Source organism: Gymnogyps californianus, chromosome 6 (assembly GCF_018139145.2).
Source record: "Gymnogyps californianus isolate 813 chromosome 6, ASM1813914v2, whole genome shotgun sequence".
Lineage (NCBI taxonomy): Eukaryota > Metazoa > Chordata > Aves > Accipitriformes > Cathartidae > Gymnogyps > Gymnogyps californianus.
In genome coordinates, this window is record NC_059476.1 from 21,505,522 (window position 1) to 21,518,081 (window position 12,560).

Sequence of the window (12,560 nt, forward strand, 5' to 3'; positions counted from 1 at the left end):
TTGGTTAGATAGGGTTACTCCAGAAATTTTATCACAGTTAGACTAGGGCCTCTTTCAGATATCACTGAATATTTCTCAAGCAAGAAGTTCTGAAGTATTTTTCAAAAGGCAGGTACTAATTTCTTGGATAGCCTGAGACTGGTGGAAATAGCCTTTTAAACACAGATCTTTTACTCAGGGACTTGAGAAGGTATGACATGAAAGATATTTTTTCTAAGACCAACAGAAGCAGCCACACCATTAGGGGCTCTAGTGAGAGTCAGTATTCAGCAAAACAGAATTTTGTTACTTCATATTTCGTAATATATTGGGATTATGGAAACAGAAAGCACATATATAAAGGACCCACTTCTTCAGTGATGATCATTTACAGTGCCCAAATGGCATACTTGACTGGCACTTCCCAGCAACTCTGTATAACTTCCACAGTATAAATTGTCCAATTCCATGAAATTTCATGCAGCCAGCTAAGGAATCTACATGATACATGTTTTTTCCAAGACTCCATGAAACCTGTAAGCTAATGCTCCTATTCCAGGAGTCTGTAACAGAAGTGTCTTTTCCACTTTTGATACTAACACTATGGTTTTGACAACTCTCTTTCGCTGGAATTTGAAGTCACCCATAAATTTATACCCAAACTTAAAGCCAAAGTTCTTCTGTTGTTCCTGCGGACATGAGCTTGAAAAATAATGCTTTACTATTCTTTAGGACCTTCTGATCTGGGTGCAAAGACATACTGTTAGAGTTATAAGACTTCACATTGGCAGGAATTATTATCCTGTTTTACAAAATGACAAAGAGGGCAAGTTTGATCTGGGGGCCTGTGAAGCACATTGGTTTACTGCCGCTGCAAACTCCATGTGACCTTGGGAAGTCACTTAGGCCTACATTTTCAGAAGTACCAATCCTTCAGTTCTGTGGGAAAGTTATCTTGAAGCGCCTAAAATACTCTTTTCAGAAGGTAACTAGCATTGGTCCTTAGGAAATCAATGCCTAAACAGACATCTCTAATCAGAACTACCCAGGAAGGCAGCCAAAATGCCAGTTACTTTAAAAAAGTTATCCTATCTGTTTCTGCTTCCCAACAACATCTGTAAAATTAAGAAAGATCTAAATCATAGCATGTTTTATTGAAAACACATAAATCAGATACAGGCAACTGAAGTCATGTAATTGAATAGACAACCAAGCCACAAGAACATTCAGTTCTACACCCAAGTTACACAAAGCTGAGCAGAAATCCAAACTGGCTATCTATGGTTTGCTTGAGCTCTAATTCTCTCTTTTCATTGTTGAATTATGGTCCCTCTGCCACCTTATGGTAGAAAGAATTGCGTTTTTTCCTTTCCTTTCAGCTGTACTGAGTGTTGAGCAGGGATGAGGGTAGTTTTGGCTTCCCTTCGTTGAATTTGGTGATAAAACTGGTGTTAATTAATAATCATCAGCTATCTGTTCTAAAAGCACCATGAAAAAAAAGAACATTAGTTCCTTCAAAGAAAAGTCTGACTTTTATGAGTACCTTGTACTAAAACCAGAAGTGTCTTGTCTGCATTGTGCTTTCAACTTGGAAGAGCTACTGAGATGTAAAAAGCACAGCTTTTTTAATGCACTTAACATTGTAAAGTGTGAAGCAGTGAAATCCCTTCCAGTTTTGGGGCAACCTTGCAAAGTTTTTTTTCCAAAACAAATCCAGAAAATATGAAATTAATTTGTGTTTCTTTGTGTCCTGTCATTTTAATTTGGCAATTCTATTTTTATTCCAAGAAACATAAAATAATCACAGTTACATTGACAAGCATACTGTGGTTACTAGTAGCATAATCTATAGAACTGACTACCGTAAAGAACACAGGCCTGAGGGTAGTAACATCCAGACCAAAAATCTAACAAGGGAAGCCCCTGGGTTAAAAATCAAGACTCCCTTAACTGGAATTCAATGACTGTTCCCCACTCAGTGAATATATTGTGTACCCAGACAGTCATCTCTGTCTTTTTATGGGACTCACTTTGACTGAATTATTCTGTCCTGCTAGTCCTGAGACTGGGACCTCACTGTACACTGGAGTTACTTATTCTACTTAAGACTCCAATTGCGGAATACTTTAGCATTGTGGCTATGGCTGCTTATAAAAGCATTGGTCCTTCATGAACAGAGACAGGTTTTGGAGTAGCTGAAGACTGTCCCATTGGCACCTGAAAAGACCGAGAGTAGACTGAGGCAACAACATGTTCCACATGATAACAAATCTTCTCTTGTGGCACGATATTTTCCTATGGTCTCATTTTAAAAAGACCTTATCTTTCACAGCTGGATATATACTCTGAAAAGATACCCCGAGAAGAGGTGTCTGTCTGAGAATTCATAAAAAACAGCTCAGAGAGATGTGTGAAATCGTCCCCTTCTTCAGAGTGGGAAGTTAACTACTCCAGTAAATTCTGCCGCTGCTTCAGTGTTCAGAGTAGAGTCATGATACACTGAATTCATAGAATATCCCTCATTGACTTTAATGGAAACATAATTTTGCCCATAATGGTTGGATAGAATGACAGACAGGCACATTCTAAAACATATGCAAAATGAGAGACATCTGCACTTTTAGTGGCCTTTGGAAGATCAAAGCAACAGCAGTCACAGCATCTAAAGTAGCACCTTTCTGCAAATAATATGTACTATCTGTTCAAATCCATGTTCTTATTTCCCTTCAAGCTGTTCAGCATGTACCCTATACACTGGTACAAAAGTTGCTAACTATAACTACTTTTAGTACTAGAATCCAAATAATCCAAATTTGGTAAAGCAAGCCATTAGATCTGACCATCTTACTCTGGAAAAGAGAGTTGAAAAGTAATAGTACTCTCTGCTATACAACATTTGGACACTTTCTTTTGCTAGTGCCATATCCCATTTCTCTCTCCCTTTTTCTCTTTTTGAATACTGGCAATTCTCTCTCTTGTGGTTACTTTAATTTCTGCTTTGAATGCTTCCCTTCAAGCTAAACTGGCTGGCTTTTGATTTTGCCTTGTTTTGTTCTTGTTTAAATGGTGGATTGGAAACTTCCAGATGTCAATATTCTAGTAAAATGTTATCTTGGAACAGCCCTTCCTAACATTCACTTCAAAACCTCAGCATTCTTCCAATGCTGATTTACACTGCAGTCCCCTGCCTGGAGAGTGTACTACCAGAACAGGACAGCCACATATCAGGCTGACAGTCTGCCCGTTGCCGTTACTGCCACTTGTCTTTTATAAACAGCAGCTGGCCACAGTGAGGGAGGGCACTGGCCCATCTGGCCCCGAACTCCACATTCGGCTGTGGGCTATGCCAAATGCTTCAGAAGGCAGAAAAGTCTTGGTCATAGCCAGTTGTACAGGACTGTACATGACTGGGAATGAGGGAAATGGACTTAAACTCCATCTCTCTCTCAGGATCAGCATGCACCTCTGAGAAGGAGATATGGTATTCCTTGAAACTCTTTGACTCACCCTACCTAATATCATTTGAAATGCTACTACCCAAATGAATAGCCAACCCTTCTACCAAGTCTTGCTCAGTCCAGAGAGCAATTACTCTGCCAAAATGCTGTTCAACCTGAGCTGCAGTTATGTGTCCTGATGAGCAGTGATGGAGTCTGAGTTTGTGCCGCAGAGTAGGAATGACAGGAGACAGTTTCTAGTCCTGTTTCTGATGCTCTGCTTTTCTCAGCTCTGTTCTCCACCATCTATGGTCTTTTTAGACATGCAATGATTAATCATTGGCACAGATGCCAAGTTTAGCATGAATGGAGATTAAAACTCTTAACAATGAGCTAAGAGTGTTTACGATGAGCTAAAACATTTTTTAAATAAATTTGTCACTAAACATCAAAGTGATCATCACCACTGGTCTAAGGTTAGGGTTAGAGCTAGACTTACAATTTTGGACTACAGGAGCAAAAAACAAACTTCTTTTGCTCAGATTGCTAAGGAAACAAGGTTGACATGCTGGCATCTGTGGAGCAAATGACTTATTTTTATTCCTGAAGTGACTATGAGCTTTTGGGCTATTCTTAAAGATAGGGTTAGGGCTGAGGTTAAGTTAGGGTTAAGGACAACAAAGGCTCAAAAGCCAGTCACTGGACCTGAAAGGTTGAAAAGATAAGATGAATACTAGTGCTGCCAGGGGAATGGTTTTCAATATTTTATACAGCAGATTTCAGTCATTTGATGATAGTCTGGTTTGGATTAAGAGTGAGGGCTTGGACCAGCAATCACGGAAGACATCAATTAATAGAGGGATTTCTCAATGTCTAGATAGCTAGGAATAGAGCTGTAATGGTCTGAGACTCCTAGTCTAGAGTTACTTACGTTGCACTTAGGGCTGTTGATTTGGGATAACACGGAATGAAGAGGTCTAGTGCTGCCACAGATGAAAGCCTCAAGATTAAGAAGCAGGAGCAAAACATGGAGTTTCTGGCATCTGATCTTTTCTTCCTGACTATCAGGGCTCCAGGCAGAATTCTTTCTTTGGGAAATATATTGGTAGAAGTGAAGGTGGACTGAAGAGGCAGAGTGTGTACATGTTGGGAGAGTTTGTCTTCTCACTACCTTGCTGTACCTCTTCTATGGATAAAGAATGCTGTCAAGTCCATACAAAATTCACTTAAAGACAAACAAACTTGACGGAAATATAAGTTTCAATTTGTACACAGTCCAAATTCATGGGGCACTCCCACAGTATCACGTACTCTACAGATTCCACACCTGAAGACCTGGGTCTGTTTTTAAATATGCTATGAGCTTGATTATGATCACAAAGCAGCTTCACATCAGTGGAAAATCATTGTATCAGGTCAGCTGGTAAAAATCAGCATAACACCATCCTCAGTGAAATTAAGACAACATCCATAAATCAGGGATATATTCCACTGAATTCATTATCAAGGTCACTAATAAAGTCAGTTGATTCTATCTACTGCCTCTAGTTAACAATCATGCCAGACTGGAGTCAGACCACACTGTAAATCCTCTTAGCTGAGAACAGATACATTACATATTCCGAAAGAATGGTGGAGGAGTTCCATAGCATAGGAGAGAACATGCCAGCAAAAATGAGTTTCCAAATTTAAGAGGATGCTGAAGAGTTTGGAATATTGCTTTCAACAAAACTTTAAGCACAGCAAAGATGATGGTAAAAAATTGAGAATTTTAAAAAATAAGGCAATATTTTATAATATTAGCAGCCTTCTTTTGCCTAACAGAAAAGTAACTGAATGCAAATTTTAAAATCAATATAAATGAATTCTGATCACAGGATTGAAATAATAAAAATTAAACTGACCAGCAGGAAATTGACTGCCAGCTGTTATCCTGAGTCACAACATAAATTATTTTGAAACATAATTACAAATAGAATAATAAACTGGCTTTCATGCAGAAATCACAAATTTGTAAAGAATCAATTATAGTGATGAGAAAATAATTAATGTAATGAACTCTGTAAAGGCCATTCCCATGCACAAAATGACATGGAAGATTCAGGCAGTAAACTACGTAAGCATTCTGTGATTGCTTATCTAATACAAGTAATATATTTGTCCATTCTCCCAGCAAAAAAAAAAAACATTTTGAAAAAAATAAGTAGGGTCCAAATTTGAAAATGTGGAAAAGACAGACTGAATGTTTCTTAATTCATGTTAGTTTTATAGTTTTATCTTTGAATTTGCTCCCAGCTTCCTGCTTTGTCATTTTTAACAGTCATCCTTGACTTTTATGCTGTAATAATGCAGGTAATAACTAGTACCTGTTGTGATAGTGAGCCAGACTTGTGGAAAGGATGCACCAAACCCACCAGAACAGTCCAAAATAAATGGTTAGCAGTAAATAATGCCATGATAACTTTTGCTCAGGAATCAGTTATTTTCAGCTTGTGCTTTCCTGAAATCGGCAACTGCTGAAAGGTCACTCTGAATCATTACCTAGAATCCCTGTAAAAATCGGAATTTCTTAAAGGAAAAAAACTGTTCTTTGGGTTCTCTATTATTCATACTATTTTTATAGCAGTGTAACTTTACCTATATCAAAGAAAAGGGGCTATCTATATTTCTATGGCCTCAGTACCTCCATATTCTGTGATCAGAGAGCTCTGTTACTCAGAGCACTGTACAGATATTAAGAAGAGTTTCTGCCCCCATGGTGTTACTGTCTAAACACATAGCAGACAAAAGAAATATCATCAGAGAGAAATATGATCAAATTAAAATTGAAGGGAAGTAATTTGATTACAATTGTGCACTGGCTCTACCACACACCCAGGAATATAAATCCAATCAGCAGCCAGGCCCCATCTATCCCCAGAGCAAGACTTAAACAACAAAGCCAAAGTGCTCTTTCAAGAACAGTGATGCAGACCTGTGGGATTTTCTACACAAGGTCAGACTGACCATCAGCATCCTAATTTTAGCTGTTTAAAGCCTATGTTTTCACAGAAAGCCAAATTTTTTTTGATAAAGTATTGTGCTGTATGCACCTGCTGCATATAAATCCAAAGGGATTGAGCACTCAGTGGCATCAAATTACATTACAGTACTGCAGCCAAACCCTCATTCCTAAGACATACCGGGAGTGGATCATTTTGAAGAGCATATGTATGGTGGTGTGGTTCTGGGGCTTTTACTTCCACTGAACTTCTGAAATGCCACCTATTCCACAGTATCTTACTCAGATAGGCTCTTCTTCCTCTTCCCTTGCATCAGAAATTGACTGACTGGTTTTGTGCCTAAGAAGAATGGATCTGAAAACACAATTAACTTCTAGTTTCTCTGCAGTCTAATAGTTAAGTCTGATTGTCAATGTAATAATATTTTCTTCTCAAATATGAGGCAGCAGGAGGTTTTAGAAAGTCATCATCTATGACATGACATTTCACTAAGTTCCCATCCTTGAGAGTCAGGCTGTTGGGAAGTGATTTTTGTCTGCAAAGTTAACGTACGTGCCTTTTTTCATTGCCTGCTTACTAAAAAGTATGTATTATGTCCCTGGGTATATTTTTTATTGCAGTCTATTATTCAGTTTTTGCATAATTTAGAAAACTTGATGGAAGAAAGAAATCATTGCCATGCAAATGACTGTGAGATGAAAACCTCATCATTGTGCTATGCTGACATAACTTAGCCTTCAAAAGCAGTCTTCCCATTGCAATCAAAGGGAGTTATGTGGTGAAAAGCCCTCTGCAATCCATTGAAATTGCGTCCCTTAATGTTTTACAAATGCCTGCAGCCACAATGACTTTTTCTTTCTCAGTACTGTTCGTATCTTTATCCAGCAGCCAGTTTTTTCTTTTGCAACTCAAATCAGTGATTACAGAGGCAAAGGAAGTACTCTGCAGACATTCACCGCAGCTGACACTGGATAGCACTTTACAGGCTTCTCACTGGCAAAATTTAAAATGCTTTGCAAATATCATCAACTCTACCAGCTGAGAGGTGAAGTGACTTCTCCATGGTTATCCTGTGAACTAAGCACAGAAATCAGGCTCCTGTTGGACTGGGAGCTTACCCACCCATTAGAATATACTGATACCTTTGAATCATTGCATTAGTAGACATTCCTTTTGCCTCTCCTTGCAAATCCAAGTTAATATCTGAACACTGTTAATGCCGTACACTTTCCTAGTGCCTTCTGCTGTGGTTCTAATACAGCTTCCAAATATTTATGATTTTATTCCATCACCTTCATGAACTTACCTAAGTCTTTTGCTTCATGTTTGTAGCCAGCTGAACTACATATAGCTTTAGAGAGGAGTAAAAATGAAGACGGATCTTTTGGACACCCTCATCATATTGTTAGAACACATTTACCTGATTAACACATGTACATAATGAAACTATCTCTGTGCTAGTAAACTAATCAAGGCTAGCGCATAGGCTCAAGCATCCACTAGCATACAACCATTCCTATTATTGAATTATTAGTATGCTCCCTGGCATAATTTTGGCTCGTGTCAATTGTCCTCTCTCAGGCAACGCCTGGGCATGGTAGGGAAATTCTTCAAGTCAGGGACTGTTTCCAGCTGACACTTTGCAGCAGGATGCTTTGCTTTGGGTGGAAGAGAGTAAAGCAGTGTGGGCATGAGCTGTGCCATGCCTTTTGATACAGGGCCCAGAGAATAGCCCTTTGCCACTTTGTTTACATGAAATATCCTGAAAGACCAGTATTAGAAAAGATGAAAGGGGAAACAGGTTTTGGCAGAGCATCATTCAAGTGCTTCCCACACCATAAATGTGAGCTTAACTATATGACTTTCTATTGAGGCTTATTCCTGCTGCTAGCTGCCAATAACTCAGTGACTGTACATGTGTGGTTTTAGTTTTGGAGGTGTATGCTCCAACTCGTTACCCACATTATTTTTAAAGTTGTTGTTAATGAATGTCATTTTCATAGGTGATAATGACTGCTTTGAGCTTTCATTGACTTCAGTGGGACTGATGGTGTTCTGCATATCTGTAAAGATCCACTTTAATATATAGTTGGCTTGATTTTCAGTGTCTCGCTGCAAAACCCAGTGGAATGCAGAGATGCTTCAGATGGATTTTAAACTAGCTTGAACTCCTATGCAGCATAGCTTACTAAATTTCCCCTGATGCTTTCTTGTACTAAGCCATATAATTTGCAGTTGTTTTTTCTTTGCTCACATTTTGACAGGCAGCATTTTAGCAAAAGCCACAAAACCATTATCACTTTACCCAAGTATGGAGTCTCAGGCTAGTAGGTTACAAAAGCTCCAACACAATATTCTCCTTACCTAGAACACCTGTGCTCTTAGGAAGCGGTGAAAGATTGCTAGTCATTTGATAACCACCAGGCAAAAACAAAACAGAAGATATTAACTATTATCTCAGAGAGCAATTAGATTGAATTATTAAGAATGAATAGAATTCACCATGGGAAACTTCCTCTTCTATGGAAGATTTATGGCCAGGTCATATTTTAATGGTAATTCATTTACATGGTAATGCAGATTTATTTAAGTTACATACAGGGTGATTAGAGTTATTAGATACAGATGTGGTGCTTGTTGGCCAGATGCAGAGAAACGGTTTATATTCTGTTCTGCATACTTACCACATGCAGATCATTTCTGTTTTCACTGTACCCTGGTGTGGCTGAGTGCATGGAATACTTGTGAGTAATGCTGTTTTCTATCTAGTTTATTAAGGTGCATGTGTTAAGCTGCACATATGTACATAACTTATCTTCCATATACTAAGATACAGCCTGTATTTTCCATAGCAGCAAGAATGCCTTGTTCCTATGGCCCCAAGTCTCTATACCAGCTGACAGCTTACTGACTGAAATGCATGGGCTTTTAACAGCCACCTCAGTTGTGTGTTCTGTTAAGTTTTTTGAGGCAATTGTCTTGTATCTGTTTGACTGTAATAAGTAGTTATTGACATCACCTATGCTCCCTTTGGAAATCTGTTTTGTTCAAGCAGCACCCCTGCTAGGCATTTATGATGGTTTTCATTTCCTAAGTAAAAATTTGTCCATCAAGGTCTCATTTTTCCATCAGATTGTTGATTGTTGGCTGCAGGTTTGGGAGGCAACCTCACTTGTTTACATCATGGACTATAAATTCCCTCCTATTATCATTCTGTACCCAGTTTCACATCAAGAGAAGTGTAAGTTTCCTTGTTTTGATCTCTTAACTATAACAGCTGATGAAGAGGAAATCGTAGTGTTTTTGTCAGATAGTGCTGATTTCAGACTCTGGCAGGTGTAGTACTCCTGTACTTTCTACCTAACACAAAAGTACTAATTACTGTGTCTACACCTTCTTGTTTATTTGATTCTTTTATTCACAAGGAAAGTCTCCTACTAGGAATAACTTTTTTTAGAAACCTAAACTTTTTACTTAATGTAGTATAATCCCAAAAGCAGCTGCTTTGTGAAAAAAAAAATTGCACTTCTGTGGAAAAAAAATTCCAAATAAAAAAAATTAGGCCAAAATACCAGTTACTTGTTTTGAACATGTGGAGCGATGCAGGTGCTCTAGCATAGTTTCCTCATTTTGGACAGGTGCTCATTTTCTTCTCTAGATCAAGTCCCTAAGTAAGTATTCCTCATCACAACTGCTTTCTCACAGCCTGAAGGGATACGCTGGTACACCCTGGAAGATCTAATGCAACTTCTGAGAAGTGCTCCACAGGGCTAAGGTAGAAGGGGAGCCATTATTCAGCTCTTTGGCAGAAAAGTGTATGCATACCTCACATGGCCTCCCAGATACACTGATAGACAAAGAGTGAGAAGGATTTGGAGTCGGAGCATTTGGTGGACTTAGCAATTCTGAAAAATTATGCAAGGCAACCTGCTGCTTACAAAGGTTTTGAACTAATCGCAATTCTTTGTCATACTAGCTGAAACTCCTATGTTTATACTGCAATACTGTGCAATCTACACAGCAAATAAAATGCTGGAAACATGCAGAGGAGTCTTTCCACAAATATTTTCCTCAGAGTCAGTGAGCTTGGGTATGCTTTGAGGGGAACTATTTGGAAGCATGTTCCATAAGAGATATCTCCATTCTCTCAGCAGTGGCTCTGGTAATTTTACAGAGATAAAACACATTTCTTATGCAAATATGATTAAGTTGGTAAGTTTCCTAAGTTCCTCTCTAGCCCACAAAGTTTCAGTTCTCTCATCCTAAAAACCACGTTCCTGTAATACCCAAAGAAAAGTAGTTAGTATTTGATAATGACGTAAAATAAACATGGAAAGATTCGCTCCCTACTTGTTTACTTTTGAATATCTTGATTAAACTCCACATTTTTCAGAAGAGACTACCTGTTCTGTACATCTGTACAGCACCAATCGCACTAAAAATGTACACTAGGTTCTTAGAAGCACAAAGGATCACTTGTTTAACTCATCTGACCCTCTGCATAACACAGTCCATAGATTCATACCACTGATTGCTACTTGATGACTGTAATTTCTGGATGAACTAGACTGTACCTTTCAGAATGGCATCTAGTATTCACTTAACATTCCTTACCCTAGAAGACAGAAAATCTTCCAGAACCCCAATTAAGTGTTTATATTTATGAACTACCTCCACATTTAAAAAATGTGTGCTCTGGTTTGGCTTCCTTTGTCTGCTAACTTAAGAAGCCTATTACTATCACAAATATTCTCCTGCTCATGAGCACAGCATGTGGACCTGCTCTTTGCTAGCTAATTATTTTGTGTATTTTAGCCTCTCACTGTAAGAAATAAGAGTAAAAGAATCATAGAATCATAGAATGGAGACAATGTTTCTTCCTAAAATATGATGTTAAGTAGGAAACTCAATTGCAGGCTACTTTTTTCCCTAAGGATGGAGGAAAATATCAAGACGACAGTTATTTGCCCATCTGAGCAAGCTGAAATTAAATTTATTGCTTTTAAATATATGACCAGACAAAGACAAGTTCTCCTGGCAAAGTACTGTCCAGGGAGTGTGGAGCCCCATACAGACTATTCATAGAAAGACAAGAAGGCTTAAGTAATTGAGAGAAACATTAAAAAAGGCTAAGATAAGAACAACCTTTGCATTAGATGCTACAGAAATAAAACAGAGGTCTTGGGAGTTTATTGCTCAAACAAGACAAGAAAACTAATTTACTCAAGGTTACTTAGCACATCTTCAGCAGACCCAGGTAAGAAAACCATCCCTGGAGCCTTGCTTCAGTGACCTGGGCATTGTATCACATTGCTCCTCATTTGCAGAAGGGTAATACTATTAGTCATAAGGAAGAAAGAGTTTTAAAGCTGAACTAGGACATCAGAACCTGACTCATAGTCAGGTCTGTGTGGCAATGCCTTATATTGTTCAAATAAGTCATAATGTGCTTTTATGGCTTACTATTACTATTAAAACAGGATACTCAGAAAATGAAAAGGCAATTTCTGTATCACATCCATTAAAAGACACTATAAATTTTAAATTGCCATTCTAGCTGCAGACTGATTTGTACTAATACATTTCATAATTAGCCCTAAGATCCACATAGCTTGTTTCATGAAGCATGACTAATATAGCAGGCATGCTAATATAGTAAACCTCACAAAGCACCTGTGACTTAGATAACCGTATCCATCATTATCCTTACAGAAGTATGGCCTTGATATATAGGATGGAGGAAACCAAAGCACAGAAGGTGACATGTAGGCAAGCTAGGAATATGTTCCTTCGCATCTAGAACAGTAAACATAACTATTTAAAATAACTTTTCAAAACCGTTTTCTGGTATGAAGCATGCCTAAAACTGCTAAATGACAATATGGGCCACAGCATGGCTGGAAGTTGTCCAAATATGTCATTGGTCTTAACTCTTAATTCCTCAGTCCCCATCCCTAGTATTGCAGCACTTTAATTGTGAGCTGCTCCTCTAGGTAAGATCTATAATTGATCACACCTGCACAGAACCTATCAAGTAAAGGCTCAGGTTCTTTCTAGTGCCTTCATGTTCACACGCTATTAATAGTAAGCAAAAGAAATATTCTGAGAACTCACATGTCTCTGACTATTAGACACCACCATA